The sequence below is a fragment of the Pinus tabuliformis genome, chromosome X (genome assembly GCF_031772625.1).
Source record: "Pinus tabuliformis cultivar Carrire ecotype Pingquan chromosome X, CPIR1, whole genome shotgun sequence".
In the NCBI taxonomy this organism is placed as follows: domain Eukaryota; kingdom Viridiplantae; phylum Streptophyta; class Pinopsida; order Pinales; family Pinaceae; genus Pinus; species Pinus tabuliformis.
The window spans coordinates 1,444,100,338-1,444,116,496 of record NC_142308.1 but is presented as its reverse complement, the minus strand read 5'-3'; positions in this window follow the sequence as shown (position 1 = coordinate 1,444,116,496).

Below are 16,159 nucleotides of genomic sequence, written 5' to 3'. Positions count from 1 at the left end.
ACAGAGTAGTCGATACATGCATGTGTAAGAAAACCAATACATATATCATTTACAGTAAACTAGAAACCATACAATACAATAAAACATGTGCATGAAATGTGTTGGCTCTTATTATGTAAAGAAGTGTAAGTTCCAGTCATTAAATACATCCATGTCCAACCACTAGTCCCAATAGTGGAACATTACAACCACATCTGCCTGCTCCTGCAAAGAGATGTAATAGCTCTACGCAGTGGAGAAGCCAAGGCTTGATACAATATTGTCCAAGCTCTCTCCAATATAGTTTTATCAGAATCTTGGCTGGACAAAAGCCTTCAAAATGAGTGATGAGGGACTATTTATAGCAAAGGGTGGGGTGACCATTGACATTCCCCTTTGTGACAGTTCAACTACCTTCATGATTCTTCACCTACGCTATGACTGTTACATTCTACTATCACAACCTGACTTACAGTTGACATGATTTTACAGTACAATGCTCATGTACCCATGTGAAACAAAATGGATTCAGCAAGCCATGCTAGAAATCACTTTGACTTAGACAACCATGGAAGTCCAACTCCTCAACATATTCATGTTGATCAATAGTAACATACTGATGCCAAGATTAGTAGTCCTTGATGGTGTCCATGTCCTCCACAATGACATACGTTTGAAACTTGAATCTTGCCTCCATAGCATTCGGGTACACTACTCAGGCTCCTCTATCCAACTCGTCTAAAAGCATTCACATCATTGTCTTCAATGCGGCCGGACCAACAACATACTTGTGCATGACGTCTGCACTGATAGGCAAGTCTAGGCTGGTGGCAACGCGCATCAAATCATCGAAGTACGAGCCAATCTCTAGCGTTTCTTTGTCTTCACCTATGTGAGAGTCCCATTAGATGGGATCACATGTGTGTGCACCACAACATCCATACTCTTGAATACTCATGCATGGGAATCTTGTATGCTAGTGATGAGTTGCAGGAGCTCTTCATAGTTCTGGATTTGACTCTGGATACGCGCATTTAGCTCACCCGCATTGGCCCTCATCATCTTAGGCAAGTGAAGCAAGGCTCCCTTGTATTTCATCGTCCATGTTTGCATGTCGTCAATAGTAGCATGGAATTTCTTCAAGGCACGTGATCTTCTAGCACATCACTGCTACCATTCGTTGAGATGGACGACTGCTTTATGCACAGTACCAAACGTCGAGTACAGTGAAGCAAACCTATTCATTGGGTCTAGAGAAACTATAGCAATATGTCCATGGGTCCTCCTCGGCCTCATGACATGCCTCGTGGATCCAGTTGAAATGAATTCTTATGCAGTGATCTCTCACAATGCAATGTGGGTCATACAGCTTATAGCTTCGGGGTCGAATGGGTACTTCTTGATCGGTTCTACTTCGACAACTGCTTGCTTGATACTATGAATCTCATATAACCCAATCCGCAATGGAAGAGTGGGCCAAGGTGCCTTCTTCTTCTGGTATAGTCTAGCCGTCAATCCTGCCGAGATGTGATATGCTACTCTCTGCATGACAAGTACATCCAAGAAAAATTTTGGTAGAACATGCGGAGGATTCTCTGCACTGAAAATTCGAATGAAGGTTTCGGATGGTGAGGTATTCCAATCTGCAACGCTTATCAGTGCTTCCATTGCTTCCTTTGACATGCAAGGTGGATCTTTCTTGAATATCATCTTGTACACTGGGGTGACAAAATGATTGGACAGCTGTGTGATTACTCCTGTGAAGTTGCATTCATACAAAAACTTGAAATACGTGTATACAACAGTCTCCACCAGTGACCATGCCCACTCCAAGCCCAGGAACTCCTATCAGGCATAGATTGCATCTAAGATTTAGGCGGACATGTAAATCTCTACATGCATACCTCTGGGTGACTGTCGAGCCTTCGTTACTTATTCCTTCAACTAAGCAGCCAACATGCTGACCAATTACATGGTTTTCCTTCTCTAAGCAGTTGTTCCAACACAATCACCCAGCCCTATGGGAAGGTTTTTGTGCTTTCTTCACTATATAGTTGACACGAAAATATGACCAAGTATTGATACGCCTTACAAAGTATCTTTCTATTCTATTTTTGGCCGAGTGTCAACCTGAATCGAGCCAACTCCTTTACCTAGTTCTTCAAAATGTGCATGGAGCTAGCACTGTTGTTGGTTAATCTGAATGGAGTCTTCATGATAGTCACGATCTCTGACATCTGATACATCTCATCATAATCTCGTGCCTAGAAGGTTGCAAGATTCATCCCACTGACACTGCTCAAGGTCATCGTCTCGGGATCAGTGTGAGAGACGATCCAGTGTATCATGTTTGCGCATGGGAACACAGGGTATCTGCATGCAATCCAGTACAAGTTGAACTTGTGAATGTTCACATACACCTGACAATCTTCAAGGTCTTCCTCGAAAGTGCCTGCAAATTCTTCATTGAACTCTTGTCACTTCATCTTGATGTCCTTATATAGAAACAACTTTGTATCTTCATAGATCAGTAGACTAGAGGACACTCGCTCAACTACTACTCCAGCTGCCTTTCTGTCAATGTTCTGTGATCCTGCTCTCTTGGAAGCCATTGATCATGTACTGCTAAGAGGTGGATGAACACCTGAAATATCTGGAAACAAGCAACATGCATGGAAAGAAATCTATCAGCGAAAACAAAATAAAATTCGAGGAATGACATAGCACATACTAGGGAACTGATAGGTAAGATTGCACAATTTCTTTTGGGTGGCTGGGTGACTAGCTACCAGATATACACAAAATGATGTATGGGCTATCTGGGAGGCAAGAATGGCTATTGGACTTGCGCAATCCACAATCCAGACTACATATTGGCTGCTGGATTGCACAATGTGTAATTCCAGCTGGGAGTGACTGCAGGCTCAGGGACTGCATTGCGCAATTTTCTGGGCCAATAGTCATTGTCCCTTAGAAATGTGCAAAACAATGCTGGAGGACAGTGCCTAGGTATAAATTTGCATTTCTGGAGAGGAAGGCAAAGCCTTCCTTCCCCAGATTACACAATTCTATCTGGGTGAAGGCAGAGTCCAGGCCAAGGTTGGGAAGACTCACTAACGGGCAACTGAATGCAAATATCAAAGTGAATGCATGGCAACACTAAGTGAAATCAGAAATGATTGATAGTGCATGAAAACATGAATTAAATATTTAGCAAACAGATAAACATGCATGTGGGTGAAGCGAGTCACTAAATTGGGGACCATTTGTGCAAAATAGTTTCATGCATGCAACAGTAGTGAGATAGCAAAGAAAACTGAAACAGGTCTAGGAAAAGTTGGTATACATGTAAATGAAAACAGGCATTCAAATAAGTCAAGAAAACAACACTCACATAAGTGAAAACACAAAACGTGACATAAATGTTGAAAAGGACAAGTTGAGGCCACTTACTTGTGAATAGTTGATTTGGATGTGTAGAAGAGTCTTGGGTGTGTTGTGGGATGTCAGAGCTCTAAGAGCAATGTGAAAGAATGAGCTATGATGCTGTGAATAAATAAGTTTGGGCCAATGACGTGGATGCCACAAATCCAGGAAAAACTGACACTTGAAGAAAAGTTTCTGAAACAACTTTGCATGTAACCTTCAGCTGCTAAAAATAGCTCCGCGAATCATGGGATTCCTTTTGCATGTTACCTTTTTCTACTCCAAGAGAAAGCAAGCGATGCATGCAATTCAATTTTCCTTGGTCCTAGGTGGATCTGGTCAACCCAACTACTCATGCATGAAGCTGCTCAACTGCTTGAAGGAAATGCGTATTTCTGGCTGGGAGTTATGCTGGCTGCCCAGGAGATTTGAGCAATTTTTGGGCAGAGTCACTAATTTTTGCCCAGATTTGTGCAACTTCTTGCCTGAGCAGCTCTGCTGGGGAAAATTGCGTAATTTTCATTGTGAGTGTTCACTAGCAGAATTGTGCAATTCTGGAGGCTAGTAGGCTGCGAGATAGGATTGCATAATTTCTAGAGGGAAGGCTAGTTGCCCTCCAGAAATGTGCAATTTCTTATGGGAGTTTCTTAGCCTGCATTTAGACCAAGTCTGGGTGAACAACCTATGAGGGGAATGCATCAAGCTATGATCGACAAGTTTCCTTTGTACAAGAAAAACAAAGAAGGTTGTGTACTTAACGAAGCAAGACAAGGTGCTATGAAAAGTTGGTAGGGAGGCTCTAAAACAAAGCTAAGGAAAAATTTTGGAGGGTGGTTGTAGCTGCTACAACAGAAGGACACTTCTAGAGAGGTTCTGATTGAAGTAGTGTGCGCATTATATTACATACTCACCACCTTTTTCCATTCCCTCTATCCTATATTTTTTCTTCGAGAAGGTGCTCATTAGTCATGGGGATTGGCACTCGCTCGTCCTAATTAGTGGTTTTTAACTTGAATACATTTCCTAGAGGTTGATATAGCTAAATGAATGATAAAACAAAAGAAAACATAATTAAAGAGAAATGAAAATGAAAAATGTGGTTGGGATAAGAAATTAGCACATGGGAAAAAGAATAGCATGAGCTCTACACTCATCATTCTCCTTCAATTGATTTCTGGAGCACATGATTCTCCACACATAAAAAAAACCCTTTTATTGTGCCAAATTACATTAGCAGGAACCCACCTCATATTAAGGGGAAATATACATTAAATCTCTCAAATGCAAGCTTGGGCTACTACTTTGTGGACCCATATTAAAGCATTATCATAAAGAAGTAAAATATGAACTATAGGGTTGAAAAAGTAGGCCAAGGAAAGGTGTACATAATTCATCCATGATTATCCCATAGATACACCTATATACCTAAGATGTTGGACCACTATTAACTATGCACTTGGCTATGGCCTATGTTGAAGTCTTTCCCAATCCATTACCACCATCTACACTTTCACCAATGGAATGATGGGATCATATAAGACCTTTCACTTCCCCTTAGGGTTGGAAATTCCCAATTGGGTATCCCATCCGGCCATCCTTAACATAACAAAGGAAAGACCTATATGGGTGTTAGCTTGATAGGCCCTGAACCAGGTTCAGCGTTAGTCAACCAAGAAAATCCCAACACTAGTGGCCCTTTTGGCATTAGCCCGTGGAGCACTGACTGAAGTCTCACCCGAAGCGGTATGGAGGGGGTGCAGGAACCAAGTTTTCACACCTTGAGATGGTTGTTATGTCAGCCTATACTTCTTAATCCTGCCTTCGTGTAAATTGATAAGCCTTAAGCCTTTAGGGCTTATCAATGTTCCTTCTCTTCCATCCTTCAGCACCTCCACGAAGGTACTCGACCGCTCTTTGCACAACCCTAACCCAAGGTCTAGGTACTTACGCACCTCTGTGATTGATTTGTTATATAAGTTTCCAAGTTATCTTAAGTGTTACCTAATCTACCATGCATTTGCAGTTAACTTCACTTAATCCTTTACTCTTTCTTACATTCAATTAATAGATATAAGAAAATACATTCATGCATCACATAAGCATTATAATGTAAACCCAGATGGTAACATAATATAATCAGATGCATTAAAAAGAGACAACATACATAGCAATTGCAGAATAAGTCTCTTTATTGATATCTCAAGTTTATTACAAACTTTATCTGCCTTGCGCACACAGCTGTAGTGGTCCGCACACTTAGCTGCGAACTTCCACCCTAAGCCTTTATGCACTCATCTGCAGAACTTACCCAAAATCCTTCTTTTTGCACCTTGAGATGGTTGTTATGTCAGTCTATACTTCTTAATCCTGCCTTCGTGCAAATCGATAAGCCTTAAGCCTTTAGGGCTTGTCAATGTTCCTTCTCTTCCATCCTTCAGTACCTCCATGAAGGTACTCGACTGATCTTCGCAGAGCCCTAACCCTAGGTCTAGGTACTTACGCGCCTCTGTGATTGATTTGTTATATAAGTTTCCAAGTTATCTTAAGTGTTACCTAATCTACCATGCATTTGCAGTTACCTTCACTTAATCCTTTACTCTTTCTTGCATTCAATTAATAGATATAAGAAAATACATTCATGCATCAAATAAGCATTATAATGTAAACCCAGATGGTAACATAATCTAATCAGATGCATTAAAAAGAGACAACATACATAGCGATTGCAGAATAATTCTCTTTATTGATATCTCAAGTTCAGTACAAACTCTATCTGCCCTGCACACACAACTGTAGTGGTCCGTACACTTAGCTGCGAATTTCCACCCTAGGCCTTTGTGCACTCATCTGCAGAACTTACCGAAAATCCTTCTTTTCATCTCTCCTTACTCTTCTCTTAGACTCTTCTATGACTCCCTTTTTATACAATCCCATGGTCCGTGGACCATGGGTAGATCTTTACAACTGACATGATACTTCACAAAACAAGGGCGGACAACCCTTTGACCTCCTTGCAGTCTCTGACCACAAAATATAGAGACTTTACATCTTTATTACAAAATTTGGGCCTTCTTCCCCAAAACATGGGCTTTTAGCCCCAAAAATGACTCTTGGGTGAACCCATTCCCAACAATGGGACTTGGTTCAATTAGATATTTGATGGTGATATTTCTGTGAATTATTGGTTGTGACCCTGATTTTGTATATTGTCCACTACGATAAACATATACTTTTAGTTACATAACGAATGATTTATTTCAATTTTATAGTGAGGAGGGTTTTTCAGGAAGTCCACATAACAATAGTAGAGGTCTCTACAGGTGATTTCCCCACCTCCTTAGCAACGCAATAGAAGTCATAACATCCAATGCAAAGAGAGAGGGAGAGAGATTGACTTTTATGATGTAGTGCTTCCTACCTAAATCAAAGTCTCAGGCCATTTTTTGCTTCCATATGATGCTTGAAACCTAGAGGAAACTCGAGATGATAAAAAATTGAGCGCATGATTCTTAACATTGGAGATATTGATGATGTGCCTAGCGTACCCAGGATGCCTAGAGGTTGGACTTGATAATATTTAGTTGAAATTAGTTGTTGTAGATCCTAGATTATGATGGCCATCTCTAAGATGAAAAGAGAGTACTTTTATATCACCTCAGATCCCCAACACTTGAGCTATTTGATGCCACCAACGCTTTAATTGTTTGATGCCACAAAACTTCTCTTCCTATTGTGAAATTTATGTTGGGTACTTCTTGGTTATGATGTATTAGAATGGAGATAATATTGATAGAATACACATGATACTTGAGAACTTATTAGAGTATGGAGCACTCATTATCCCTTTCAGCATGCTTCGATGGCATATTAAACTCATGTGGATGGTGTTTTCACAATATTGGATAATTTATTCCCTAAAGTGTTGGCTTTTATCACATATTTATCTCATTTTTAACCTATGAGGTTGGCTTGTAACCATTTTCTTAAAGAAAACTCAAACATAAACTTGTATTTAGGGAATTTAAACATTTTATTTGAAAATTTAGTGGAGGATGTCTCATATAAATAGAGCCTCCCCATCACTTGTATTTTCATCATTGCACATGTGAACTTGGCCTCGCTAAAAAGAGTGAAAATTGATTCCTTATAAAATACTTGGACGTAATATGAACTCTTGTGTATCCAATTTGTGTTGTATGTGAAATTTGAATTGGATACACTATTATGGGATTGATGGAAGAATTACCATGCAATATTTTGTAACTTTATTGTTGATTATTGATATTCTACACGATTTAAATGATTTATGTGTGGTTTCTATTTCTCCATGTCTAAATTCTTATCATTGGTAAAAATTTATTCATTATTAAATGTATAACTTTCTTATTAATAACCTACAGAAAAACTCATAATATGTAGACCTTATAATTGATTTCTCCCCCCATAGGAATAATATCTAGAGTTTTACAAGTGGATGCCCTAGTGCATCCCCCTTACTCGAGCAAGGTCCTTCCTTGGTGTTTAACTTCATTTAAGACAACACTTTCCATTGGAGGTTAAGGCAATAGTATAAGTGTGTTGATCCTCTCAAAATTAGATTAAATCCCTTGAAACACTCTCTCTCCTAGCCGTCTAGTGAAACGTCTAGATTTTAAGAGAAAATTTGTGTAAAGTGTGATTTTATTGCATGGGGGAAACTCTAAATTGTAGGATAATTTATATAAATAATTTAAAAGAAACATACAAAGTCATGAATTTTCTTTCATGACCTATAAGGGATGGCTTCATCTCTATTTATTGTTATTACACATATCTAACAAACCTAAAACCCACTGGCATGCATTTAGACCTAGTCTCTATTGGAAATAATATGTATTTTCTTGTTTGAAATCATTATAAGGGATTTTCTACGGATTATATATGCCATTTCATGCTCTAATATAGAATGCCATTCAAAACCTAACTTATAACAACCTTGTCATTTCTCTAAGGCTAGATAACTTGGACCTTAAATTTTATTATCTTGGTCATTCAAGGCCCTTCCAAGCCCTATACCTATCTTCAGACCCCTAAGAGTAAGTCACCTTAAGCCATAGTATTATAATACCTTGTAGGTGGAATCCCTTGTGGTTGAATTTTGGAAATACTGAGAGGGGGGTGAATCAGTATTTCTTATATTTTTTTTAATTGTTCTAGTGATTGCCAAAAACATATATAGATATGTATATGTATACATAGAACATAGAAATCAACATCTGGAATTAATGCTTTTATTAAAACTCAAGACAGTGCAATGAAATAAATACAATATAAGTATAAATCTGATTGTGAATAGTTTCCAAGCTCCAACTTGGACTTCACTGAGGCTCCAACCTCTAGAGCACTAACTCTATTTTGTAGTGGTTCTGCACTTAGGACCACCTACTTGAAATGACTTCAGTCCTGTTCAGTTCTGAGGCTCCAACCTCTTGGGCTTCAACCCAATCTTGGCATACACTAGTATGTTGTTGCACTCTATTCAGCTAAAGTTCACTCACTCCTACTCTCCTGCCTCTGCTACTTTTGTTGCCTCTACAGCCTTCGCTGCTTTTTCTAACCCTTTTGCCTCTACTGCTTCTACTACCTCACCCTCTATTTCTTCACCACAAAAACAACACCAACAGTTCCTTGTTTTTATTGTTTTATACATTCTCATGCCTTTGTCCATTCGTTTTCGCTTACTCGCTGGCTCTTTGGCTTCCTTCTCCCTCGCTTGAGCTTCAGCTTCGTCAATGCTCACTCGACCTTCTAGCTTCCCTCCTCGATTCACTTTAGCTTCCTTTGCGCTTGAATTAACCAATGCTTCACGAGACATGTTCAAGAGGAAGTGGGGCAAAATTACAATAGGAATGATGCTTATTAAAAAAAAAAATCAGAGAGGTCTCCCTTTTTTTCCTTTCAAGTTCACGAGTCGTGAACTGTTATTTGTTCATAATATAGATACCCGAGATCAATTCCAAAAATGAAGCGTTTCAACACACACACACACACACACACACACACACACACACACACACATATATATATATATATATATATATATATATATATATATATATATATATATATATATATATATATATATATATATATATATATATATATATATATATATATATATATATATATATATATATATATATATATGACTTCTTCCTATCACCAAGGGAGATGTTCATAGGGAGGAGAGGCCGACTTGTATATGAAAAATATATATGTCGGAGAATCTTTTATTCACAAAATTATTACTTCACAGAAACCATATAAATGAGGCTATAGCCATATAGAGGTCCCACATGCCACGTCATATTAGTAAAAAAACACGTGAAGTTAAACTTGTCGTCCTATCATTCATCAGGCGATCCGACGACGTTCTCTCCTCCTGATCCCGTGAACTGCCCGTGCATTAACTCGTGATAAAGCAGTTTTCAATTGTTCCTTGCCACCACGCATCACAGTTCTAATGGAATCGCGAGCCTCTCTACGAGTACCACTTGACTCCCAATGGCAGTGCGAGCATTACCACTTACCGCTTAAGCCTGCTCTCCCCACTTGATAAACCTTATGCATCTTCCGTGCCATCCCTTTAGGACTTACGATCGCTGTGGATGCAATATGATATTAATCAATAGCTGATATACTTGTCGGGTTTGCAATAGTTCATCGCAATTGGAGGTTTCCTTTGGCAGAGGTCCAATGTGATATCACTATCGGTGATCACAAAGCTGCCGCTTACCACTGTATGACTTTTGCCCTGAATTTGTGATGCGATAATTGCTATCGGTGATCGCAATGGTCCACTTGATGTATTGTAGCACCTGCTCCCGAAGTGCCGACGCGATATAGTGTGCCGGACCCGATAGGACTAAAAGCTCCCGTTCATAAAAAATTTACATCTGCTTTCTGCCTCCGATAGTGTATTTTCCTATGTAGATGCCTTGGCCTCTATTTGCACCTCCAATAGTGTTAAACACATATGTGCATGGTTTTTGCTGCCGATAGTGTTATGGACTCCCTATAGTGTTTAAATGCATGCATATATATGTGTTTTCTCCTATGATGGCTCCCGATAGTGTTATCTGTGGCATATTTTATCCTCTTGTCTCCATCTACTCCGATGGTTCTGTTCTGTTGTTCCTCTTGGCTCTGTTTGCTCCTCTCGGCTGCTCTTGGCTCCGTCTGCTCCTCTAATATTGCCATATTGACATCAATGACAATCTGTGTCCAACAATCTCCCCCTTTGTTATTGATGGCAATATTCTTCTACTCTGTCCCCTTTTGACATCAATGGCAAAGGAATGCATATGGACTGCCCCTGTCAAACTTCTGCCCCTGTCCTGCTACATCTTTATGAATGAACTTGAGTGATGATAAAGAAATAACCCCCATCTTTTGACACAGATGTTCGAACACTTCTCAAGGAAGAGGTTTCGTGCAAATATTAGCTATCTGCTCCTCAGTACCGATATATTTTAGGACGATGTTTTGTTCAACTACTTGCTCACGGAGGAAATGATACTTGATTGGTATGTGTTTGGTTCTTGAGTGCATCACAAGATTTTTTCCGAGAGTGATGGCACTTGTGTTGTCACAATAGATGGTAATCGGTTGATATGTACATATGTCGACATCTTTTAGAGCTTCCTTCATCCATAGTATCTGAGTACAATAGTTTGATGCAACAAAATACTCGGCTTTGGCTATGGATAATCATATGGATGACTTTTTTTTGATAAGCAAGGATACTAAACAGTCTCCTAAGAAGAATGCGTTTCCACTCGTACTTTTCCGATCATCTATATTTCTAGCCCAATCAGCATTAGTGTATGCAGTTACATTAAGTGTTGAGTTCTTTGGGTACCAAAGATCAAAATTAGAAGTTCCCTTCAGATATCTGAGAATTCTTTTTACAGCTAATAAATGGGATTGTTTGGGAGCAGATTGAAATCTTCCCACCATTCCTACTACTTGCATTATGTCTGGTCATGTAGCTGTTAAGTATAGAAGGGCTCCAATCCTTGACCTGTAATGATTTTCATCCACTAGAGGGGAGTCATCTTCTTTGCTCAATTTGCAGTTTGTGGTCATAGGTGTGCTCACGGGTGCACAGTCCTCCATTCCATATTTTTTAAGCATGTCTTTTAGATATTTGGTTTGAGATATACACGATCCTGCTCTGGTTTGAGATATTTGAATTCCAAGGAAGTGGGACAACTCAACTATCATTGAAATCTCAAACTCTTTTGACATGCTTTGAGAAAATTCATGGCTCATTTCATCATTTTTACTAGCAAAAATCAGATCATTGACATAAACAAGAGCAACTAGTCACTTACCTTGATATGTCTTTATGTATAGATTGCTTCTAGCCACTCCCTTTTTGAAGCCTTGTTGTTGTAGATAGTGATCCAGTCTTGCATACCAAGCTCTAGGAGCTTGTTCCAACCCATATAAAGCCTTTTTCAACTTACAAACTAAGTCCTTTCCTGCTGTTAGATCAAAACCTTCTAGCTACTCCATGCCGACTTCCTCCTTGAGTCCCCCATTTAGAAATGTTGATTTCACGTCCATTTGATAGATTTTGAATCCTCTTGAGCAAGCAAATGCCAATAATATCCTGATAGCTTCCATATGGGCCACTGGTGCAAATGTCTCTTCAAAGTCAACTCCTTCAATTTGTGAATAGCCTTTGCAGACAAGTCTTGCCTTGTTTTTGATAACCTGTCCTTCCTCATTCATTTTATTTGTGAACACCCATTTGGTTCCTATTATGTTTTTGTCCTTTTGACGAGGTACTAGCTCCCATGTCTTGTTCTTCTCAATTTGGGACATTTCTTCTTCCATGGCTTTTACCCAATGAGGATCCTTACTTGCTTCTACAAATGTTTCTGGTTCTATCATAGATAGGAGGGCAATGACTTTTCTCTTGGGTGTGATTGATATCCTTCTTCAGGTCTGCACACCATCATCTCTATCACCAATGATCTACTCTTCTCGTTGATTTCTTTGGACATAATTCATCTTTGAAGGGGTATTAGGTGGTTCTCTTTCCTCTTCTTCTTCTTCTTTTTCTTCCTCATCTATTACTTCTTCTTTAGGTTCTTCTTCTTCAATGAGAGAGTCATCTTCATGTTCTTCAATTTCCATTTCTGGAAGATCTTCATCAACCTTTACATCAATGCTTTCCACTATTTTCTTCAGTCGATAATTGTAGCACTTGTAAGTCTTGCTCTGTGTAGAGTATCCAAGAAATATCCCTTCATCAACCCGAGAATCAAACTTTCTAGGTGAGCCATCATTTATTTTTATGAAGCACTTGCTTCCAAAGATCTTGAAGTAATTCACCGAGGCAGGTCTTCCTTTCCATAGCTCATAAGGAGTTTTTTCACAATTGGGTCTTAATTGAGTTCGATTTAATGTATAGACAGCTGTCCCTACTGCTTCTCTCCAGAATCTAGGCTGTAAGTCTGCTGCTAATAACATTTTTCTTGCCATTTCTTGGACTGTTCGATTTCTTCTTTCAACTACCCTATTTTGCTGAGGTGTTTTGGTAGCCGAGAATTCCCTTTTAATTCCATGAATATTATAGAACTCACTAAACGCGTTTGATGTGAATTCTCCTCCTTTGTATGTTCTGAGGCAATTAATTTTTGAATCTTTTTCATTTTCTACAAGGGCTTTTAGATTCTTAAAACACTCAAAAGTTTTAGATTTATACTTTATGAAATATATCCACATCATTCTAGTATAATCATCAACAAATAACACAAAGTACCTTTCTCCTTGGAGTGCTTGATTTCTAGTTGGCCCACACACATTAGCATGGATGATCTCCAAGGGCTTCGATGTATAGAGCTCCTTTGTCTTGTGGCTGATTCTAGTCTGCTTTCCATGTTGACATGGACCACATACTGCTTGATTTAGTTTGAACAGCCTTGGGATGTCTTGTGCAGCTTTGATCTTGCTGATATTGATCAGATTTTCGAAGCTTGTATGTCCAAGTCACTTGTGCCACATCCAACTCTCATTTGTCTGACTCAAGTAGCATTTATTTTCTTGAATCTTGTTTAGAATGTAAATGCTGTCTGGTGTTCTCACCCCTTTTGCCACAAGTTTCCCTGAGGTAGAGTTCCTTATTTCATATTCTTTGGCGTTGAAAACAACCTTATGTCCTGGATCACAGATTTGGCTGACGCTCAGGAGGTTGTGTTTGAGTTCGTCAACCAGCAGAGCATCTTGAGCTTTTCCTTTTCCATTGATCAGAGTAACTGTTACTTTTCCTACAATTTTGCCAGATCTGCTTCCAAAGGACACATTCCCTTCCTTTTTGCTCAGTGAGACAAACTTCCTTCTGTCTCATGTCATGTGTCTGGAGCACCCAATATCTACAAACCATTGGTTTTCATTATTTTGAGCATATAGATCCAGGCCGCACTTGTCCATGTTGGAGTTCTTGCTACTCATCTTTCTTTTTTTGAGTGGGCAGTCTTGTTTTTAGTGTCCATTATTGTAGCAGAAATAGCAAATCAGATCAAATTTGGTCAAGGGATCAAATGAATTGAAGGTTTTGATTTGTCCCTACCTTTTGGGGGCATATGAGTTGATTATTCAGTCCTTTAGCTTTGTCTTTCCACTTCTGTGAGCCATACAATATCTGGTTTGCTGACCGAAGTTTTTACAGTGAAAGCAGTGTCCAAGAAAGATGGTTTTGTAGCTGTTGAAGCAACCACAGTTTGAGTCGATTTCCTTCCTGGGAATTACTCCTCCCTCGTTCTTTGGATTTGCGATGGGTCCTTGGTGGAGTACAAGTTTGTATTTGCTGTAGTGTCCATGATTCGACTCCACATTCTTCTTTGGAGTAATTATCTCTTCATTCTTGGGATCTGGGATGCACTTTTCATAACATACTTTTTCATCTTTTAGATTGCAGGAAATTGCATCAACATATCTTTTTGCACTATTCTTAGTGCTTGAGTATTCTCCTTTGAAACCTATTCCAGACTTGTCATGTTGAGGTTTTTGATTTTTCAGAATAGTCTCAAGTATTTGAGAGCTTTTACAACCCTTTTTAATTTGCTCCAACTCCTTTCTTAGAGACACTATTTCAGCCTCACGTTCTTCACAAGTCTCTTCTTTTTCTTTAAGATTTGCTTCCAAGAAATCTTCTCTCCTTCTTATTTCCTCGTTTTCCACTTTGAGAGAAATGAGTTTCTTCCATAGTTTTTCATTTTCTTCAATGGCACTAATTAATAGTTCATCTACATTTCCTTCTAGCCCTGAGTCATCATCATCTATGCGTGCCATGAATAATGTTTCTTGGCTTTCATCATGATCACTTTCCTCATCTGATTCCTTTTTGATGACCATAAACCCATCCTCATCAGACTCATCTTACTTGGAGAAAAAGTTTTTCTTATTGAACCCTTTCTTTTTGTGTGCCATTCTTTTAGAATTTCCTTCATCATCACTGTCATGTTTATGAGGAAATTTTTCTGCATAATGACCTATTTTACCACATTTAAAACAAATAATAGGATACTTGCCTTTAATCTTAGATCCTCTCTTCATCTTTCGTACAAATTGAGCCAATTCGGATTCCACATCTGACTCATCACTACAGTCATTCCTTTCTTTCCCCTTCTTTGACTTTGAGGCCTTGAATGCTACATCTTTGGAGCTTGGGCCACCTTTCCACATTTCATAGGTAGTGAGAATTCCATGGAGTTCATCCATTTTGAGGATATCTAGATCCTTTGCTTCTTCTATAGTGCTTATTTTGGAGTCAAATCTATCTAGAAGAGACCTTAATACCTTTTCAACAATGGTACTTTCTTCAACTTTTTCATCCAATGCTTTCAGGGAATTTACCACTTGAGCTACTCGGAGGAGCTATGCTACAATATCTTCTTCCTCTTCCATCCTTAAACTTTCAAATTGTCTTCTGTAAGTTTGAAGCTTTGCCTTTTTTACTTTTGAGTCTCCATCGTACAAGCCAACTGGCTTCTCCCACATTTCTTTCGTAGAGGTACAGTGCATGATTTTTGTAAACTTGGAATCAGTGATTCCACTAGTGATGGAGTTCATGGCCTTTGCATTTGCGATGTAGGCTTTCCTCTAATCTGGGTCTATTGGAAGACTGGAAATCATTTTGTATTCGTTTTCAACAAAATGCCAGACTTCAGGTCCAAGGGACATTAAGTAGTAGGTCATTCTTTTCTTCCAGAAACCAAAGTTAGTGTCATCGAACAAAGGAGGTCTTCCTGATGCTTCATGATTTCTCATCATGGCTACGGATCCTTCTTCAAGCTATTAGGCTAGTATGAAGATGCCTACTCTAATACCAATTGTTCGAAACACTGAGGGGGTGTGAATTAGTATTTCTTATTATTTTTTTAATTGTTCTAGTGATTTCCAAAAACATAAATCGATATGTATATATATACACAGAACACAGAAATCAACACTGGAATTAATGCTTTTACTAAAACTCAAGACAGTGCAGTGAAATAAATACAATATAAGTATAAATTTGATTGTGAATAGTTGCCAAGCTCCAACTTGGACTTCAGTGGCACTCTAACCTCCAGAGCACCAACTCTGTTTTGCAATGATTCTACACTAAGGAGCACCTACCCCCAATGACTTCATTCCTGTTTAGTTCTAAGGCTCCAACCTCTTGGGCTACAACCCAATCTTGGTATACACTAGTATGCTG